This window comes from Bubalus bubalis, chromosome 10 (genome assembly GCF_019923935.1).
Source record: "Bubalus bubalis isolate 160015118507 breed Murrah chromosome 10, NDDB_SH_1, whole genome shotgun sequence".
NCBI classification, from domain to species: Eukaryota; Metazoa; Chordata; class Mammalia; order Artiodactyla; family Bovidae; genus Bubalus; species Bubalus bubalis.
Window position 1 is genome coordinate 66,351,890 of NC_059166.1, and position 13,564 is coordinate 66,365,453.

Genomic DNA, 13,564 nt, shown 5'->3' on the forward strand with positions numbered 1-13,564 from the left:
GATCATGTGCATATTCCACTTACTGCCAAATTTAAATGTATTTATTTATATAAATATAGATTTCTATTTAATCCAGTGGGCTGTTGTTCATTATTATTATTAGCTAGTCAATGCTCAAAGTGTCCTAGTGAAAACCCATTCAAGTTGGCTTCTGTGTGCGACCCTCTGATATAATCCCACCGTTCTTTGAGCACTTCTCTACTTTTTCTACTTTCTGGAAAAAACAGATGTTCTGAAACTATTTTGTGCTTTTCTGCCCAAGCTCTGGCATTGACTATTTCTCCAACAAACTGTGGTTCTTTTCAATGGAAATGTTGTTTAGAAACTTAAATGCGATCATTAAGTGCACTTTATTACTTGGAAATTACTGTTCCCAGCATTTCTCAGGGATCAATTAGATAATTGTTGTAGAATGACTGTTTGTGTCCCCCACAAATTCATATTTTGAATACTATCTCCCAGTGTGATGATATTAAGAGGTTGGGTTTTGGGAGGTAAGATTAGATTAGATGCTATCATGAAGATGGAACCTTCATGAAGGGAATTGAAGCCCATATAAAAGTCATGACAGGCTTCGCTGGTGGCTCAGATGGTAAAGAATCTGCCTGCAATGCAGGAGATGCAGGTTCACTCCCTGGGTTGGGAAGATCCCATAGAGAAGGAAATGACAATCCACTCCAGTACTCTTGCCTGGGAAATCCCAAGTACAGGGGAGCCTGGTGGGCTACAGTTCATGGGGTCACAAAGAGTCAGACATGACTGAGTGACTAATGTATTTCTTTCTGTAAAGGTCATGACTGGGTTTGCTTCTCTGTGCTCTCTGCCACATGAAGATACTGCAAGAAATCAGCAGTCAGCAGCCTAGAAGAAGTTTCTTACCAGAACATAACCATTCTGGTATCCTGATCTTGGATTTCTGACTTCTAGAACTGTGAGGAATATGATTTCTGTTGTTCATAAGCCACTTAATCAGTGGTACTTTGTTGAAGCAGCCTGACTTGACTGAGATATATATGTGTACTATTGTACATATATTGTATATTTGTATGTATGTACAAATGTATATATACACATTTATGCACATTTATACATATCTACCTCTGTGTGTATGTGTGTATATATAGACCTACACATTCACATCAATGCCTCCAGTTTCAGACCAAAGCCACAAGATTTATTCTAGTTTTCTCTCTTTCCAAAATTTCGGCCCCCATCTCGAACAGTGAGACACTTGATTCCCATCATGCTTACTGTATTTTCTTCTGGATCAATCTCCCTGTATGTAACTAATCTTAGACCATACTGACCCCACCCTACACAGATGTTCTCTTTACCCTGTTCAGTCCCTGATACCCCACTTCAGGCCACTCTCCTACTTTGATATTTTTCTCACTCCCTTGGGCTCTGACACCCTGTGCCAGCTTGCCCCTCTGGGTGAGTTTCCTTCTCCCTCAAAATTTGATATCCCGATCAGGGTCTCCCATGTTCTGCCCTACCTAATAAATTAAACTGTTTTGGAAGGGGAGGAAAGGGAAGCAAAGAGAGGAGAAGAGGAGAAAGGGAATGAGAGCAGGAAGAGGAAGAAGCTGCTTCACTATCTCCGCTGTTTTATTTCTCTGCTTCCCCTCTCAAGAGCTTGCCTTGCTTTGTACTCCTTGCCTATGTCACAGGCATCTTTTATCTTCACTTAATCTTATGTTTTTACGAAATTGAAAGCCTCTGTTTCTCTGCCACTGTTTTTCTTTGTTCATGTTTTTTCCTACTCAAATTCTATTCAAATTGTGTTTAGTTTGAGAAAATTAACCCTGATAAAGGTGGATGATTCATAATATTCTTTCCCAAGTGCAGCTCATCCTCATCGCTATATTCATTCTCATAAACTTGACCAAATAAGTTAGTGGCTGAAGACTTATAAATAGATTGATTAAAATTATAAAAAAGGCATTTGGACTACTCAGAACATGTTTAGGCTACTTAGACTCCTAAATAGAGACAGCTGAGAGAACCCTTCTTTACTCCCTTATAAGAAACTTTTTTGAGTGGGACATGTCACATCTGATGGGCACTATTAGACAAGTTATTGTGTAGAGACAAATTATTATAACTTTTAGCATAGCCCTGTCTGTCGGGTCTGAATATGGTCTGTCTCTAAGACACATTGAATTCATTTAGAGGAAGATCCTCACTGGTAATTTCAAATCAGGAAAATGTGGAAATTTTTACAAGGAAGAATGATTGAATCTGTTGGTAACAAGACAGGAGAGCTTTAGATCAGATTTGAGACAAGGAGAAATAAACTTTGTCCAGAGGCAGCCTGGTTCAGAAAGGTCAGCCACATGTCTTGGGGGTGATGTGGGCCTTCTAGGAACACTTATACCTAGTTGGCCTGTTTTGACAATATTAAAGGAAACCAAAAACAAAAAAAAAAAAAAAGAGAGAGAGAGAGAGAAGAAAGAAATTTTGTCTGAGGTTGGACTGGGATTTAAAGATGAGCAGCTAACTCTTCAGTTCTGTTTTGTGTTGTGGCAGTGGGGATCAACATGCCCCAGTGCCCTACCTAGGGTAAGAATTGAGACCACTTGTTCAATCCTTCAGGCATTGGTAAAGGTGATCCCTCAGAAATTCTTTTTATACTTTAAGTCACAAAGTTGAGAATTTTGTTTTATAAATGAGGCCACTTCTGTATTATTTCCACGATCATCCACTGATATTTAAATGCAGGAGACAAGCATGTGTACATATTAAAAACGTGAGAATTGAGGGAAAGGAAGACACTCTTTCTCTAGAAACCTGCCAAGCTGGGACCTATCCTAGGGTGTTTGCATGAGCTGCTCTGCAGCCAGAAAGGTGTTCCCCAGAGCTTCTTTCTCCTGACTGACTCCTTGCTGCTCACGCCTCAGATTAAATGCCCCCTCTTCAGTGAAACCTCTCTGATTGCCTAAACTGAAGTCCTTTGCTGTCTCTCTAACATAGCACATTTATATATTTCCACCTTAGCACTTATCACTTTATTATATACTGTTTCATATTCATTTATTTTCTGTCTACTTCCACCCACTTGACTATAAATACCAAGAGAGCAAAGATCTTGACCGTCACGTTCACTATTATGTTATCAGTATCTCCAATGTCTGGTGTGTCAATATATAATCAATAACTACATTTTTAAAGAACAAATAACAGCAAAGCAAGTGACTAAACAGGTGCATCATATTGAGCTGAATCACATCAAATATAAGAGAAAATAGCTAGGATGTAAAATGAGCTAAAGTGGTTGCTTAAACACATCTTAGCAAACTGGTTGTTATAATTTTTCACATTGACCATAAGAGGCGGCTCTTTAATTGAACAGGGTTCAATCAGGAAGGCTCTGTCTGAACAGGCCACCCAAGATGGCCGTTCTCTTGCTTTCTGTACATCTGCTGCTCGACCAGCACCAGCTACGTCTCCATCCTACTCACATGACTGACCTTCCTACATACTTGCCGGCGACCGGGCTGGTGATTGTTCTAACCTTTAGAATAGAGCACCTCCATCTGATAGCTTTTCAAAGGGGCAGTGAGGAGCGTCCCGACTAGTCTCCCTGGTAACCCACTAGCCAACCGGTGGTCAATTCCCCCTATAAAGGGTAACCTTCCCCCTCCCCGCCAGAAGCAAAGGTTGCCGCCATGTTCTGCCCTGTCTGCCATGTGCTGCACACAGTGGAGTGTCACTCCAGGAACTTGCTTCAGACGTGTAAGTTCCCCATCCATGAAGCCTTTGATGTCTCTTTTGCTGACTCTGGGCTTTTTTCCTGGTTTTGAAGCTGTGGGGTGCAGCCCAGGGGACCCAGGAAACTCCCGTGAGCACCGAGATATTAGTAAATAAAGATGAGGAATGGAAAGCTGCGGGGGCATCCACTAGTGTTTGGGGCCTGCAAGTTCCAGAGGCAATCCCAAAAGTTGCAAGGGAATCCCAGGGTGGCTGTCCACTAGTATATGGGGCCCTGGGGTGGCTGTCCTTGATGAGTGGGGAACAAAGAGAGTGCAAAGAGCTCATAGACACCCCTAGGGCTATTGGGGAGATGTTGGCCACTATTACAGGGGGAAAAAGTGGCTGCAGCTGTGGGTTGGCTGTTTTTGTATTAAGGGCATGAGGGCTGAGCTAATAGCTGAAGCAAATGTTGACTTGAATGATGATTTTTGTTCTGAAATGAGGCATGTGAATGTGAGTGAATGATAGCTATTATTATTGTCTATTATTGTTATTTGTTTACACTAAATATTTAGAAACTGAAAAAAAAAAAATCCCTGAAAATGTCCTTGATGGGACTCTTCCAATTCTAAAACTGGTTTTTGTATATGCTGTCTTAGAAGTTAGCTTTCTAGAAGAAACTGGTATGTCTCCTCTGGTGCCTTCCAGATGTAAGTGATCTACCTGGGCTCTCAGGAACTTTAACCCCTGAGAATGTAGGCAAAAAAGAGGTCTTTTTAAGTTCTATTAGGACAACTGAGAGATCTGTGTCTATATAGGTACATGTATGTCTATGTATATGATGCGTCTCTGCCTCCAGATGGTGTTGCCAAGATTGGTTTTGCAGATGAGCTATAATTGGTGTAAAGAAATTAAGCACTTATAAATTTTCAGAAATAAAGAGATTGGTGAGAGGTTTTAAGAGTTAAGGTTATAACCACTTGTAATTCTAATCATTGTAACCAAGTTTCTTTATTGATTACATTGTGATCAGGTGTTTAACTCTGCCTTTTTAAGTCTTGGCATTCATAGAAAATTATTGTTGTACTCTGAAGCTTTTGCAAAAAGTGTTTCATCATTAAGGACATTCGTAGAAAGGACTTTTTTTTTCAAGTATGGGTCTCTGATAAATTTTGGATCTGAACTGCTGAACTGGGTAAGAAATTAGAGAATCCTAATGAAAAACCTTCAGTTCAGTTTAGTCATTCAGTCATGTCTGACTCATTGTGACCTCATGGACTGCTGCACGGCCAGGCTTCCCTATCCATCACTAACTCCTGGAGTTTATTCAAACTCATGTCCATTGAGTTGGTGATGCTATCCAACCATCTCATACTCTGTCATCCCCTTATGCTGCCGCCTTCAATCATTCCCAGCATCAGGGCTTTTTAAATGAGACAACTCTTCACATCAGGTGGACAAAGTATTGGAGTTTCAGCTTCAATATCAGTCCTTCCAATGAATATTCAGGACTGATTTCCTTTAGGATGGACTGGTTGGATCTTCTTGCAGTCCAAGGGATTCTCAGAGTCTTCTGCAATACCACAGTTCAAAAGCATCAATTTTTTGGCACTCAGCTTTCTTTATAGTCCAAATCTCCCATCCATACACGACTACTGGAAAAACCATAGCCTTGATTAGATGGACGTTTGTTGGCAAAGTAATGTCTCTGCTTTTTAATATGCTGTCTAGGTTGGTCATAACTTTCCTTCCAAGGAGTAAGAGTCTTTTAATTTCATGGCTGCAGTCACCGTCTGCAGTGATTTTGGAGCCCCAAAAAATAAAGTCAGCCACTGTTTCCACTGTTTCCCCATCTATTTGCCATGAAGTGATGGGACCAGGTGCCATGATCTTCGTTTTCTGAATGTTGAGCTTTAAGCCAACTTTTTTACTCTCCTCTTTCACTTTCATCAAGAGGCTCTTTAGTTCTTCTTCACTTTCTGCCATAAGGGTGGTGTCATCTGCATATCTGAGGTTATTGATATTTCTCCTGGCAATCTTGTTTCCAACTTGTGCTTCAACCAGTTCCAGCATTTCTCATGATGTACTCTGCATAGAAGTTAAATAAGCAGGGTGACAGTATACAGCCTCGATGTACTCCTTTTCCTATTTGGAACCAGTTTGTTGTTCCATGTCCAGTTCTAACTTGTTTCCTGACCTGCATACAGATTTCTCAGGAGGCAGGTCAGGGGGTCTGATATTCCCATCTCTTGAAGAATTTTCCACAGTTTGTTGTGATCTACACAGTTAAAGGCTTTGGCATAGTCAATAAAGCAGAAATAGATGTTTTTCTGGAACTCTTGCTTTTTCAATGATCCAGCAGATGTTGGCAGTTTGATATCTGGTTCCTCTGCCTTTTCTAAATCCAGCTTGAACATCTGGAAATTCACGCTTCAGGTATTGCTGAAGCCTGGCTTGGAGAATTTTGAGCATTACTTTACTAGCGTGTGAGATGAGTGCAATTGTGCAATAGTTTGAGCATTCTTTGGCATTGCCTTTCTTAGGGATTGGAATGAAAACTGACCTTTTCTAGTCCTGTGGCTACTGCTGAGTTTTCCAAATTTGCTGGCATATTGAGTGCAGCACTTTCACTGCATCATCTTTTAGGATTTGAAATAGCTCACCTGGAATTCCATCACCTCCACTAGCTTTGTTCATAGTCATTCTTCCTAAGGCCCACTTGACTTCACATTCCAGGCTCTAGGTGAGTGATCACATCATCGTGATTATCTGGGTCGTGAAGATCTTTTTGGACAGTTCTTCTGTGTATCCTTGCCACCTCTTCTTAATATCTTCTGCTTCTGTTAGGTCCATACCATTTCTGTCCTTATTGAACCCATCTTTGCATGAAATGTTCCCTTGATATCTCTAATTTTCTTGAAGAAATCTCTAGGCATCGGAAAACCTTATTACTTCATAAAAAGTTAGCAGAAGCATTGGTTACTGAGTGAACTGTGAAAATGATTATAATTTTGTCTGAAATATTACTGGTTTTGAATTGTGTTTGCCAGAAACAAGGGAACTCTTCCCATCAAGTTGGTTATGACTTAAAGCAATTTGGTAAACTACACCTATGGGTAAAACTAAAACATTTTTCTTTCCTCTCTGCCTGGTCCCACCAGAAATTAGAGACTCCCATTCTGGGCAGCCTTAAGAGGTAAATGGGAAAAACTGTCTTCCTGGCATGAGTTGGAATCTCAGTATTTTTGGGACCTCTAGAAGAAAGAAATCCCCTGAGGTGGGGTCTGATGGCAAGCATTTAACATGGATTCCCTGGCTTTGGAAATTCATTCTGAGATTCCTTCTGAGGAGTTCCACTATAGCTAGTTTTGAGGAGCCTATATGGTCAATTGACCAGACTTATTTTGCAAACAAATTTATCTTAATTTGGCTGTGTTTGGTGGAGGGTAATTTTTGAAAGAAAAATAATATGTTTTAGTGGATATTAAATTTGAGTTCCTTTAATTGAAGTCTGTATTTACGGAAGTTCTTGTGTCAGTCATACTTTTATCCTGATGTTCAGGATGAAAGGAGAATTCTCTAGTGAAGTTGTCATAGAGCAAAATACTCATGATATGTAACACTTCTTGCTTTAAGTCTACTGCTAAAAACACATGTATAATATTTGTGTAGCAACTTGGTGTAACTGATAAATGTACATCCTCTGAAATGTTTCCCAATCAGCATACCTCTGAACTTGTTCATGTTATCTGATCACTTTCCCTGCAATGTGTATACCTAGACAGATACAAAGTCTGCCTCGCCTAAAGGGACATGATCTGCACCTAGGGTTGAAGGCTGCATTTACCCTGGCTTCAAGGTACATGTACTTTGGTCTATCAAAAGGTTTACAATCAGAGAAATGATGGAAAAATTTTCACATGTGGAGGTATGGGAAAATAATTCTGGTTTACCCATGGTTTAGCTTAAACTCTACTGACTAGAGTAGCCTGTTTTGTGGCCTACTGAACATGTACTGTACATCTCCTTTGGCTATTGAGGAGGAGGATTCTAGAAAGTCAAAATGGAGTAGTTGTGATTCAGATTATTACCTTGATTTTAGACACATTCCTGTATGACTGAAAACTTGAGTTTTCTGAACTGTGTTGCAGACAGCAGGTGTGGTGTTATCTTGGGATGCTGTTACTGCTTGTATTTTGCTTGATAGTCATGATCTTCCCTATGTTGTGCCTGTTAGATGTCTTACATTTCGTCCCTAGCCTGAGCAGAGGAAATCTATTTGGGGACTGAGTGGCAGCAATGGCCTCACTGTGAAATGAGTCTAATTGCTGGGTCTATAGCAAGATGAAATTAAAAGATGCTTACTCCTTGGAAGGAAAGTTATGACCAAACTAGATAGCATATTAAAAAGCACAGACATTACTTTGTCAACAAAGGTCCATCTAGTCAAGGCTATGGTTTTTCCAGTGGTCATGTATGGATGTGAGAATTGGACTATAAATAAAGCTGAGCGCCGAAGAATTGATGCTTTTGAACTGTGGTGTTGGAGAAGACTCTTGAGAGTCCCTTGGGCTGCAAGGAGATCCAACCAGTCCATCGTAAAGGAGATCAGTCCTGGCTGTTCATTGGAAGGACTGATATTGAAGCTGAAACTCCAACACTTTGGCCACCTGATGTGAAGAGCTGACTCATTTGAAAAGACCCTGATGTTAGGAAAGATTGAAGGCAGGAGGACAAGGGGACGACAGAGGATGAGATGGCTGGATGGCATCACCGACTCAATGGACATGAGTTTGGGTAAACTCCGGGAGTTGGTGATGGACAGGGAGACCTGAAGTGCTGCTGTTCATGGGGTTGCAAAGAGTCGGACATGACTGAGCAACTGAACTGAACTGAGAGCAAGATGGCATGGTTTTCCTCCTCTGGACTTCCATGAAAAATTGACTTGGTTAATGTGACTGTGTGGAGGCAACTGACAGCAGGGGGAAAAACCTCTCACCATCTTCCTGTCCCACATGCCACTACACCAGAAAGGCCCATGTTGGTGAATATTACTTGTACAACTGATTGCCCATGAGTCCCTGGGGTTATGCTGTGTGGAATGAAATAGGTCAGCTTCTGGACACACACGTTCAACTTGTGGTATTAACTCTTTTTTTTTATTTTGGAAAGACCTAAAGGTCCATCTAGTCAAGGCTATGGTTTTTCCAGTAGTCATGTATGGATTTGAGAGTTGGTACTGTGACTGCTGACTCTTGGCTAGGCCACCAGGATGTTTTAAAGCTGGGACCTTCCTCTTCTCATGGTCGTGGCTTTGTAAAAACAAGGAGTAGCCTTACCTTCTTTATAACTGGACAGGACACTGTGGCACTGACTTGCTCTCAACTGACCCAGTAAGTGCTTGGCTCCAAAATTTTCTGACATCCTGGTTAGTGACTGTTCTTAGTATATGAGTTATCTTACTTTTGATACTCTCTGGCTGCTGCTGTCTGTATTGTATTTGTGGTATCTGGTTGTAGTGACTCCCCTACATATCTGACCTGAGGGATACCACAAAAGAGGGCTGGGCCCAGATTATGAGGGTGGTGCAGGGTATGTAGGGGTGGAGTGAATGATCAGGCCATCCAGGATGGCTGTTATCTTGCTTTCTGTATATCCACTGCTCAACCAGCACCTGCTTCACTTCTGTCTACTCACATGGCTGATCTTCCTATGTACTTCCCTGAACTCAGCTGGTAATTATTCTTAGCTTTAGATCATAACCTCTCCCTTTGATAGCCTTTCAAAGGGGCAGTGAGGAGCGTGCCCCTCGCTAGTTTCCCTGGTAACCCATCAGCCAATCTGTTGTCTGCTGCCGCTACTGCTGCTAAGTCACTTCAGTCGTGTCCGACTCTGTGACTCCATAGACGGCAGCCCACCAGGCTCCCCCGTCCCTGGGATTCTCCAGGCAAGAACACTGGAGTGGGTTGCCATTTCCTTCTCCAATGCATGAAAGTGAAAAGTGAAAGTGAAATCGCTCAGTCGTGTCTGACCCTCAGCGACCCCATGGACTGCAGCCTTCCAGGCTCCTCCATCCATGGGATTTTCCAGGCAGGAGTACTGGAGTGGGGTGCCATTGCCTTCTCTGAAACTGCAAGCTGCTTACAATTCTCCCTATAACCTCTCCCCCAGCCATATCCTACCTTCTGTCTACTGCACTTAGTGGGATGTTGCTCTGGGACCTTGCTGTAGACATGTAAGCTCCCCTATTTATGAAGCAATTAATGTCTCTGTCTCTGACTCTGGCCTTTTTGGTCTTGAAGCTGGGCCAGTGGGGTGTAGCTCAACAGGCTTCTTGGAGCTAAATAATTTTCAACTTCGTTAAATGTCTTGTAGACATTTAGTATGTCTAAGGTGCTCTCTACATGATGCATTGCAGGTTGTTCTCTCAGCACGTGTGAAACACTGTTTGTTGGGCCCCACTAAGACACAGGGGATACATTGGTGAGCTAGAGAGCATTTACTGCCCTCCAAGAAAACAGTCCAGTCTCTGGAGTCAAGAGAGGGGTGAGTGCTGAGATACTGCCAAATAGAGAGTGCTGTGGGGTTGTACTGGAAGGGCTTAAAAGGTCATGAAGTCTTTGGTGAGAATGTAAAATCTAAGACAAATAAATTTGTAGGAAGCCCACAAGTTAGCTAATCAAACAGGATGATGATTAAAAGGGCCTGTGATCCAAATTTGTACAAAAGGAGGTGAAAGATTCCAAAGTCACTTAGAGACACTTAAGCGATTTGTAAATTTGCGCAGAAGACCATGAGAGAATGCAATGAGCAAAGCTTACTTATCCCAGTGATTGTGCTGGGGCTCTGTTACACAGGCTTTTGTGCATCACTGCATTTTCCAAGGGTTAGTGAGTCGACTTTTCTTACTGCAATGAAAAATAAATTCTTGATTTCACATAACCTATAGAGAAAAACCAAGTAAGTTCACTTGAGAATGCTGTTCAGTTGAGTCGCTCAGCCATGTCCGACTCTTTGCAACCCCATGGACTGCAGCATGCCAGGCCTCCCTGTCCATCACCAACTACTGGAGTTTACTCAAACTCATGTCCATTGAGTCGGTGATACCATCCAACTATCTCATCTTCTGTCATCCCCTTCTCCTCCTGCCTTCAATCTTTCCCAGCATCAGGGTCTTTTCAAATAAGTCAGTTCTTCGTATCAGGTGGCCAAAGTATTGAAGTTTCAGTTCAGCATCAGTCCTTCCAATCAATATTGAGGACTGATTTCCTTTAAGATGGAAATCAGTTCCTTGCAGTCCAAGGGACTCTCAAGAGTCTTCACCAACACCACAGTTCAAAAGCATCAGTTCTTCGGCGCTCAGCTTTCTTTATAGTCCAACTCTCACGTCCATACATGACTACGAGAAAAACCATAGCTTTGACTAGACAGACTTTTGTTGGCAAAGTAATGTCTGTGCTTTTTAATATGCTGTCTAGGTTGGTCATAATTTTTCTTCCAAGGAGTAAGCGTCTTTCCATTTCATGGCTGCAGTCACCATCTGCAGTGATTTTGGAGCCCCCCCCAAATAAAGTCTGTCACTGTTTCCCTACCTATTTGCCATTAAGTGATGGGACCAGATGCCATGATCTTAGTTTTCTGAATGTTGAGCTTTAAGCCAACTTTTTCACTCCCCACTTTCACTTTCATCAAGAGGCTCTTTAGTTCTTCACTTTCTGCCATAAGTGTGGTGTCATCTGCATATCTGAGGTTATTGATATTTCTCCCGGCAATCTTGATTCCAGCTTGTGCTTCATCCAGCCCAGCGTTTCTCATGATGTACTCTGCATAGAAGTTAATAAGCAGGGTGACAATATACAGCCCTGACGTACTCCTTTCCCAATTTGGAACCAGTGTCTTGTTCCGTGTCCAGTTCTAACTTGTTTCCTGACCTGCATACAGATTTCTCAAGAGGCAGGTCAGGGGGTCTGGTATTTCTATCTCTTTCAGAATTTTCCACAGTTTGTTGTGATCACACAATCAAAAGCTTTGGCATAGTCAGTAAAGCAGAAAATAGATATTTTTCTGGAACACTCTTGCTTTTTTGATAATCTAGTGGATGTTGGCAATTTGATCTCTGGTTCCTCTGACTTTTCTAAATCCAGCTTGAACATTTGGAAGTTCACAGTTCACGTACCGTTGAAACCTGGCTTGGAGAATTCTGAGCATTACTTTACTAGCATGTGAGATGAATGCAATTATGTGGTAGTTTGAGCATTGTTTGGCATTGCCTTTCTTAGGGATTGGAATGAAAACTGACCTTTTCCAGGCCTGTGGCCACTGCTGAGTTTTCCAAATTTGCTGGCATATTGAGTGCAGCACTTTCACAGCATCATCTTTCAGGATTTGGAATAGCTCAACTGGAATCACATCACCTCCACTAGCTTTGTTCAGTGATGCTTCCTAAGGCCCACTTGACTTCACATTCCAGGATGTCTGGCTCTAGGTGAGTGATCATACCATCGTGATTTTCTGGGTTGTGAAGATCATTTTTGGACAGTTTTTCTGTGTATCCTTGCCACCTATTCTTAATATTTTGTGCTTCTGTTAGGTCCCTACCATTTCTGTCCTTTATTGAGCCCGTGTTTGCATGAAATGTTCCCTTGGTATCTTTAATTCTCTTGAAGAGATCTCTAGTGTTTCTCATTGTATTGTTTTCCTCTATTTCTTTGCACTGATCACTGAGGAAGGCTTTCTTATTTCTCCTTGCTGTTCTTTAAACTCTGCATTCAAGTGGGTATATCTTTCCTTTTCTCCTTTGCTTTTTGCTTCTCTTCTTTTCACAGCTATTTGTAAGGCCTCCCCAGACAGCCATTTTGCTGTTTTGCATTTCTTTTCCATGGGGATGGTCTTGATCCCCATCTCTTATACAGTGTCACGAACCTCCATCCATAGTTCTTCAGATGCACTGTCTATCAGAAATAATCGCTTGAATCTATTTTTCACTTCCACTGTATAATCATAAGGGATTTGATTTAGGTCATACCTGAATCGTCCAGTGTTTTTTCTTACTTTCTTCAATTTAAGTGTGAATTTTGCAATAAGGAGTTCATGATCTAAGCCACAGTCATCTCCTGGTCTTGTTTTTGATGACTGTATAGAGCTTCTCCATCTTTGGCTGCAAAGAATATAATTGATCTGATTCAGTGTTGGCTATCTGGTGATGTCCATGTGTAGAGTCTTCTCTTGTGTTGTTGGAAGAGGGTGTTTGCTATGACCAGTGTGTTCTCTTGGCAAAACTCTATTAGCCTTTGCCCTGCTTCATTCTGTACTCCAAGGCCAACATGATTTAGGAAAAGCACCTAATTTTGAAAATCTTTCTATTTTATTCATTGGGTGTTGTCTGCTTTCTGCCAGGCACTGTGGTTGATGCTGAATGCAGGGTGGAGTACAAAACAGAATGCACACAGCTGTGGTTTTGAAAGACACTGCTACTGGAAGCATCTTTGACAAGGACTGTGGCATTGTTCTGAGGAGCGTTGACACGAGTAGCAGGGCTTTAGTGGCAGTAACCAATCAACAAGAATTAGGCAAAAGAGACGTTGTAGATGCCAAGTGGTGGCTGGGGCACAAAGCCTGGGACCGCATATGATGCCCCTTAAGTGCTTCTCAGAAATATTTGATTTTGTCATAGGTGACTTTGTAATGGAAATGGCTGAGGTTCTTTGTAGGGAGAAACAAGAACAGATGCATTACTGTTGATGTCAAGGTGACTTCACATCCGTAGGTTGGTAAGGCCAGGTGGTCCGTGGGTTGCTCTTGTGACCAGGTTGGGATGAGCCCTGTCAGTCTTGTGTACCATGGCACCACAGGTGAGGCTAGCACTAGTGGG

At 41.9% G+C, this 13,564-nt stretch overlaps 1 pseudogene; it reads right to left on the reverse strand.

The window, feature by feature from the left end:
* LOC112587294 overlaps positions 1-9,117 on the reverse strand; it is a 156,882-nt pseudogene extending 147,765 nt beyond the window's left edge.
* Positions 9,118-13,564: the final 4,447 nt, after the last annotated feature.